We start from the raw sequence: 6,101 nt of genomic DNA, 5'->3' as shown, positions 1-6,101 counted from the left end.
GGTGGGGGATAAACAAGGGCCAAACAGTCTGCTGGTATGACGAGATCAGCTATATTGAAGTTAATGGATTTAATGGATATCTGCCAATTTGCACCAACTGAGGATTTGGCCCTGATAAGATCTACAGGATTTGACCCTATATTAACAATGCACCTACAGAAGATGCTCTCTGAATTAAATTATATTGCAGTAATTGTAGTATTTTAGTTGAGAAGCAGCTTAGGTGTATCGATTGGTTCCACAGAAAAAGAATGGTTGGCACCTACCCTTCTACCTTGAGTGCAATTAAGCCTGGCTCTAACACAGTCAGTAGGAGAGACTTTGTGTGGCCAGCCTGCTCTCACTCCTATTATTGAAATGCATAAAGGCCAGACACAATTTGGCTCTTAAAAACGATGTTGACACCAACAGAGGTGTTAGCATCAGCTAGCTGCTATTAGTTGTTAGGTTGGTCAAGATATGGATTCTCCCAACATTGGGAAGGAATTGAGATCCAATATTTTTGTTTGCTCCATTTTGCAGATAAGGTGTCAGTTGAGAAAGTCATAATCTCCCCAAAGTTCTGGCCCAGATCCATTCTTCTTTCCAATACAGGAACTTCACGGAATTTCTTTCCAGAAGCTCTTCTCTAAATGTAGCATCCTTTCTGTCTTTGCTGTATGAGTAATTAGCTTGTTCCTCTGAAGTCTTTTTTTTTTTTTTAACGGAATAGATCAGTGGTTTTAAAACTATGGTCCACATACTATGTCTAAGATTGCCAAAGAGGTCTATACCTCCATTTAAAATGTTTAGGGGTCCACAGATGAAAAAAGGTTGACCACTGGAATAGATAATAACTAAATTAAAACCAGAGGAGGCTAAGGCCCGAATAAAAAAATCACTATCCATTTAGTCAGGGAAAGGCTCATTCAAATATATTAGGAAATCTCTAGGCTTCATTCTGAAATTAAAGACTAGCCCAATGATACTGTTAAAGCTATTGTTATGTTCTGTTCCTGCTCCCACTGCAGTCAATGGCAAACCTCCCACTGACTTCATTGGGAGCAGGATTGAGGCCACAGATGGTATTATAAACCCCTTGAATTACTACGTTTCCATTCTGAAAGTAGCACCAGGATCAAAATATCCACTGCAAACCAAACCACGGTTTCTTTCCACAGCCCTTATTACCGTTTGCAAAATGTTATTCAAGAAACCGAGCTGAAAAGATGCCCATTGAGAATTTCACATGGGGACATACTAAGAATCCAAACCAACCAACCGCAATTTATTCAAACCAAAATGTTTGATTTTAAAGGAACCCATTTCCTCACATTGCCAAATCTCCAGGCATCTCCCTCTCCCTCTCTCTTTTTAATGTGGTCTTATCTTAGCAATAAACACTGACAGAAAAAAAACAAACCACAGCTGACATGATAGAAAACTGGTCTCTGTGCCAGCCTCTTAGGGGACGTCTACACTGCAACTTGGCGCTAGCCTCCCAGCCTGGGTAGGCAGACTTGCGCTAGCAGGGTTTGAGCTAGCGTGCTAAAATTAGCAGCTCTATTGGAAACTGGGGATAGCCGCCTGAGCTCAGACCAAAGGCTTGGGTGGGCTTGAAAGCCTGAGCTGCCATCCTTGCCTCAATGTCCACATGGCTATTTTTAGCATGCTACCTTGAGCCCCTCTAGCACACGTCTGTCTACCCAGGCTGGGAGGTTCACTCCTAGCTGCAGTGCAGACATACCCTTAAAAACCATAACGTGCTGAAACTGGTATTCATGAATAGTCGTGTACTCATGAAAGAATGGTCTTCAGAAACTGGGGTTTGAGATGCTTCTCGTGGATTGTCTGCTGTCTGTTTGCCAAGACCAAACTGTCAAGGCTTATTTTGAATACCTCCATTTTGGAGTATGCAACTCGTGACACCTTGGGAGAGGGGTGGGAACAGCACAAAGGGGACATAGTGGTGGCTCAGGATTTGACCCTCTCTTTTTGCTTTTAAACCTCTCTCCAACCTAAAGGCCAAATTCACCCAGTGAAACTCCACTAGCGTCGTGGGAGTGGGGTGAATTTGACCCTGAACATAAAAAGATTGTGCCACACACAATAATGTTAGGGTTTGAGTCTGTCCCATTTAAGGGGAAGAGTTTTCAAAAATACCTAGGAGATTTAGAAGCATAAATCCCACTGGCTTTCAATTGATAAGTCAATGGGAGTTGTGCTCCTAAATCCTCTAGCTGCTTTTGAAAATTCCCCCCTCAGTCAATAGCAAATACCCAATGATTTCAGTAGCACAAAACTGAGCCCTTATTTTGTGAGACTTTAGAAGAGGTTTTTAAAAAGCACTAATAGAAGTTAGACTCCAATTCCCATAGACTTCCAATGGGAGTTGGGCACCTAACTCCCACTCTTACAGTATAAGAGTTACTGTGACTAAGATTCACAGTGTAATTGTGTAAGCATTGTCGCCTGTAACATCTTCTGTAAAATGCGACCAGACATTTGCAGTCACATAAAACAAATTGCAATTAATAGTATGGGTATGAAATCACCGTCACAAATTCTAAGTTACATAATTTGAATTAAGCAAAGGTTCTTTCTGCCAAATTTTTATTTACTTACTAGGTCATTACCAATAAGCACTACACTAGGTATTTACTTAAGCACAACCAGTGAGACCTAGATGTCTCGGGGGATTGGCAGTAGGATATGGAACCTCTCAGCTCTAGATTACTGGCTTGGACATGGTCCAGACTGGCAGTGGCTTGAACTCATTGTCATCTTTGCAACATCCTGTGTGAAACAGGTTGGTGAGCTCAGGCCAGCTCCTAGTAAATAGACATCTACAACACACACAAATGGTGTTATCTGCAATGGCACCAATTAGCAGGAGTTGAGGGGATGGAGTGAGGGGGCAGACAACAGCCCTCCTCCCCAAGGTTTTTTTTCACTTGCTCAAAGTTCCTTAGGCCACAGAGCTGGGGTGCACGGGGCAAGGCCTGACCACTTTTAAGCAGTGGTCTATACTAAATCCGTACGGCTGCTGCCAGAGCAGGCTGCATGGTCACAGTGCCACTGAAATTTGATCCAGCTGCCCCTTCATACAGACGTGAAAGGGAAAATTCTTTGCTGGCATAAACCTGGTGGCAACAGCTCCTGTGTCAGCTGCCTTGGCAACTTATGGGACCTCACTTTGCATCTGCCCTGTGCAGCTAGAATCATTCAGGGACCTTCCCCTCGCTTGATACAGCTCCACTCCTCCTGCAGCTGAGGTGTGGAGAGCCGGAATTCGGCCCTATCGCTATCTTGCTAGAATTTAGCAGCAGGCCATAATCGGAAGACACGAAGCAATACACAATATGGCAAACCAGAGGAAAATAAAACTCGTCTTGCCCCCAGATTACAGGGTAGTCCAACAAGCACTCATTAAAGGAGATTTTAGACAAAGACCCTGCAATTCAGTGTATTTTGTAGGTACTTGAAAGTCTTAATATTCCCAACACATTTTAATCTGGTTTTTCTTGGTCCCTTTTATTCTTGTGCTCTTTGCAGTCAATGAGAGCAGCAGCAACAGTACAACAGACTCACACTTTGACTATGCCGATTTCAGGATCCTTTCAAACGTGCTGATAGTATTGATGTACTACGCAAGACAGGCAGGCTGTAAATTCATCATCCATGTCCTCCTCCAGCTATATCACTTTCCCAGTCCATTGCTGGATTCTCTCTCTTTCCATTTCCCCTCCCCTCCTAAAAATGACACATACAAACACATTGTTATAGGGTTATACAAACAGATGGGACTTGACCTAAGCCTAAATAACCCAGCATATCTGGTGTTTGGATTTTGTTACAATAAAACAGAAATGTGTCTTATAGTTAGGAATATTGTTCACGGAAGATGAATGTGCTGCATTCATATAGGGACACAATGGCATTTTGAGATGGGGAACAAACTAATAACCTTCCCCAGTGATGTTTGCTTCTGTAAAGTTCACTATCAGATCATTTCATGGGCACCCAGAGGGTGAACCTGTCAGTTCTGAGGCTCTCTAACTGCCAGGATGTTTATAACTTAAGCACAATATCCATTTTTAGGTGCTAAGAACACAGCCCTCCCGCAGATCCTCATAACTCCTCAACATAGCAGCAGAAATTGTGTAGACTTCAAGGGCCTGGTGCTTATCTCACATTGATGTAAGTCAAGAGTTATGTCTATAGGGTTAGAGTCTAGGCTCTTTGGAGCAGGGACTGCTTTTTGTTCAGCCCCTAAAACAAAGGGGTCCAGGTCCATGATTAAGGTTCCTAGGCACTACTGCAATAGAAATAATACTAATAAAAATACATTGGTGTTAAACCTGTGAAATGGGAATCAGCCAGACCCCAGGAGTCTAGGACCCAAATCTGCAACCCTTATTCATGATGATTATCAGTAACTTGCCTGAGTAAGTTGTATTAAAGGTTGAGTAAGAGTTGCACAATCAGGCCCTAAGACATTAAATTTTCCTCCTTTTGAAATGAATCACCTAGAAAAACACCCATCTCTCTATTTAGCCTTGTACTCATGGGAATGTTATTGCCTATTTAACAAATTCAGTCTATGGGGGGGTTGAGGTCTGTTTGCTTGTTTGTTTGTTTTTTGAACTCCAAATATTGCAGATTAGTACAAACACAGGTATTGAGCCAATCTTGCTGGTTTTACTCACAAACATTGTCCCATTGATGTCAGTGGAGCAGAATCTGACCCTTCTGACAATTTGTATTTATGTAGCATCTTTAATAAGTTCACAATTATAGTCTGAGCCCAGTCCTGTAGGCTTTCCACATGTATAACTTCAGCTGAAGTCAATCGGAGTTTAAATACATCAGAACTGCATGATCAGGTCTCAGAACTGTGTGTAAAGAAGGCCTGATTCAGGATCTAACATACTAGACTATAAAGGGTCAGTGTAACTACTGTTTCTCGGGTCCCTAAATACATTCTTAGATCCTTGATTGTAATAGCTGTGGAGTAGCCATTGTGGTTTACTGTGTAAACTATCATACATGCTCAGTTTGTATTAATTATCGCAATCTTTAAAAACTAAATAAAAACAAAAGAAATGAACCCATAAACAGTGCTTTACAAGAAAGTTAAAGGATTTGAAATAAATAAATCCACAAAAGGAATGTGAGATTCCAGACTGGGTTTCCCTCCTTAATTAACCTAGGTTTTTTGAATGAATCACTAGGGTGACCAGATGTCCCGATTTTATAGGGACAGTCCTGATTTTTGGGACTTTTTCTTATACAGGCTCCTATTACTCCCCACCCCCATCCTGATTTTTCACATTTGCTGTCTGGTCACCGTATGAATCACTGAACACCCATCCTCTGAAAATCAGGTCCTTTGATTGTGTTTTGATTTGGCCATCCAGAAATTAAGGCATCCAAAATAATTAGTCATTTTTGTGGGGGGAGGAAGAGGAGGAAGGGAAGCAAGGCAGGTTAATATACCATATTATATATATGGTACAGCAGTGATGTTACTAAGATTGTCCCCTTATATACATACATACATGTGTGTATTGTAATTAATGGGTGGGAATTTTTAAAACACTTCAATGTGTTGGGCACCCCACTCTCATTGAAAATCAATTAAAGATGGGTGTCTAACTCCCGTATGCAATGATGAAAATGTTAGCCTATACGTGTACATGGGCTTGCTGTTTATATCACTATATAATATGCACATGAAAGATACAAACTACCAGTATATAAATTAGTAATGCATAATTGCACAGAGTGAGTGTATGAATACAGTGGCAAAAATATTGAGTGATAAATCCCATGTACTAAATGCAGTATCATTTCATATTTCCCTTCTTCAGACTAGAAAGATGCTTGTTTTCCAAGCCTGAACAGATGCATATGTAAAACTTTGGAAGGGCAAGGGTTTTTCTACTTTATCTCTTGTTGATTTATTTGTTTTGTTTTCATTTCCAGATGTGTGAAGGGAGGATTCCAGTTGACAATGACTCCGTTTCTCTTGCAGAACGTAATGGGAGTTGAGTTGAAAGGGACATTATTGCACGTTCAATGAGTATATTGTGGGATTGTGGGGGCGGGTTGGGGGGGCA

The sequence above is a fragment of the Malaclemys terrapin genome, chromosome 5, assembly GCF_027887155.1.
Source record: "Malaclemys terrapin pileata isolate rMalTer1 chromosome 5, rMalTer1.hap1, whole genome shotgun sequence".
Classification (NCBI taxonomy): domain Eukaryota; kingdom Metazoa; phylum Chordata; order Testudines; family Emydidae; genus Malaclemys; species Malaclemys terrapin.
The sequence above is the reverse complement of the archived record's forward strand: the minus strand, read 5'-3'. Positions refer to the sequence as shown.